The sequence below is a fragment of the Dipodomys spectabilis genome, unplaced genomic scaffold, assembly GCF_019054845.1.
Source record: "Dipodomys spectabilis isolate Male_0828 unplaced genomic scaffold, ASM1905484v1 ptg000027l, whole genome shotgun sequence".
In the NCBI taxonomy this organism is placed as follows: Eukaryota; Metazoa; Chordata; class Mammalia; order Rodentia; family Heteromyidae; genus Dipodomys; species Dipodomys spectabilis.
In genome coordinates, this window is record NW_024870704.1 from 549,030 (window position 1) to 551,812 (window position 2,783).

Below are 2,783 nucleotides of genomic sequence, written 5' to 3' on the forward strand. Positions count from 1 at the left end.
ATATACAATAAAAGGAGATAATTTATGCATGAGAATTTCATGTAAGCAAAAAATAACTATTGTTAAAAATACTTCACACAGATTGCAGAATATCTAAAAAGATGTTTTCGGTGTTGGCTAAAAATTCTTTGTAAACTACAGCTTTTGAAACAAAGATGTGATTTCTGTTTATTTTGGGGTTTTTGGTTGTTATTTTGAGTTTAGGCAGAGGTAACTCAATCAAAAAGTGTATGTGATAAATGGAATATCTAGGAATTATGATAACCTTTTCTGGAAGAAACTGTTAGCAAATGACAAAAGACCCAAATCTATGCATCTGCATTTTATGAAAATCATATGTCACTTGCTCAATCAAAGTGCTTTTCTCTAATTTGCTAGGAAAAAGTATTCTCAAGATAAGAGCCAATATCAGTGAAAAGAAAAAAAATACACAATTGTCTTGATTTATTTGTGAAAATAACAAATGAAACAAAATAATTCCACTTAAGGGACTCCAATATTAGTATCTATGAAGAAGTTCCTGAATGCCAACATCCACTGAATTTTTGAAATTTTAATTTCTACCAACATATGAAAATTTGAACAAGCAAACAAATATAGTCTTGGAGCAAACCAGTCTTGGAATAATTTTCTTAATTTTTTTGAAATTACAAAAGAATTGATACCATTATGAAAATGATCCTTTCCTATGGAAATCATTTAAAAATGTTTAACACTTACTATATTTCCAATACCAAAGAAGAGTAATTTTATATAATCATTACAAATATCATTTTATTACTATCATAAAATAGAATAAAAGATCAGTCCCAATATATAATCATTATACTTTATTTCTAATCATTACCTAAATATCTTAAACAATCTAAATAGTCACGTCTTTAACATGGATGTAAATATTTTATAATTTTTACTTAACGTTTTCCAGGGGCATGTATTCATGTTTCTAAATAATGTTCATAGCAGTTAAAAGATGCTTTTATGAAATTAATGTGATATATTGTGTTGTTGTTATTGTTGTTTGCAAGGCCTGGGCATTGTCCCTAAGCCTTTTTATGCTCAAAGCCAGCACTCTACAACTTGAGTCACAGAGCTAACTCTTGTTTTTACTGGTTAATTGGTGATAAGAATCTAACAAGTACTTTTCTGTCTGGGCTAGTTTTGAACACAGTTCTAAGATCTCATTACCCATAATAGCTTGAATAATAGGCGTGAGTCCCTGGCACTTGGTTTGATGTATATTTTAAATTTTAATTATATTTTAAGATTTTTGTTAAACTATAATGTACATCGTTCTGTACATAAATTTAGAGATATGTTTATATTTCTGATGACAAATTATCTCTAAAAATGTCTGTCTTTTTACACATAATATGTATATATATATATATACACACACATAATATGTATATATATATATATATATATATATTTCTGAAGACAGACTCCCTTTAAAACTTTTATACTATTCTTTTTGACTTTTTCATTTCAAAGACATACCGTCTATTTTCCCAAAAGTTTCCTAGAATAAAATAACAAATATTTCAATAGAATGTAGTTTATTACTTTCAAGGGAATTTTAGATATACACATGATATTTTAGTAACATTTACAATATATTACTTGAAATAATTCTGTTCAAACTCTTAAATATTTTTGTGTAGTGGTAGGTAGAGAGGAAGTTAGTTCATACTGGTTAGGAATTTGCAATCCTTCAAAAATCTATTCCATAATTTGTTATAAGCACATTTGTTATAAGCACAGTCAATTTTCCTGTTATGGTTTAGTTTTTCTTGATTCTTTATTTGTTCAAAATTCTAATATGGATGCATGCACATTTGTAACATTAAAATTATTAATCAATATACAAATAATTGCAAAATCATACATACATATCAGACTTTCCATAGTTACAACTTATGATGCTAACAATAATTTTGGTGAAGATGATGACCACAGTGTACCCTGCTAATGACAATATTGTGATTGAAAAGGAAAAAGTTTTACGTTTTTGAAGCTAGATTTCCCACATTGAATACATACAGCATTGGATTACATACAATAAGAATAACAAGAGCAGAGTTTCAATATGAAGAAATACAATCACATAAATAAGTAGAGACTGTAAAAACGCTAATGTTATTTCTGCAGTCTCCCTAATGTATACTCACTTTTCTTGGTTTTATTATTTTCTTATAAATAAAATTGTTTATTTCCAGATTTGATGGACTAAGATGTAGTTTTCAAGTTAGTGTGGTTAGTTCAAATAACATTCTCCTATAGATACTATTCAATCACCAATGTTTTCCAATGATATATTAAAAGTATGTTCTTCACTACAGCTGTAAATGCATGACACAATTTACGTAAAACCACTTACATATCTGTAGTTACCTTAGAAGGACATAGGCTTTAAAGCCAGGAGGTAAAATTTATTTTTATTTCTGCATGAAACAATTTGTGATTTTATACCAACAAACTGAATTTGACTCTTTCCTTATTTGAAAGCTACGGTCGAAAATGTAAGGACACTTCAATTTTCATTTTTTCTTTCTCTACAAGTCAAAAAATATATTCTTCATTATTTCTTGTATATTACATTCATTTACAGATGAGAAATGTAAGGCCAACAGTCAATGTAGAGAGGAAATAATGATACTAGAATTTTTGTCTGAGCTCTTCACTCTGTGTGCTTACAAGGAGAGTAATTTGATGATGGAGAGGACCAATATGAAAAGACTATGGGGAAAATGCCATTTTGGAAATGGTTGTTTTAGGACTAG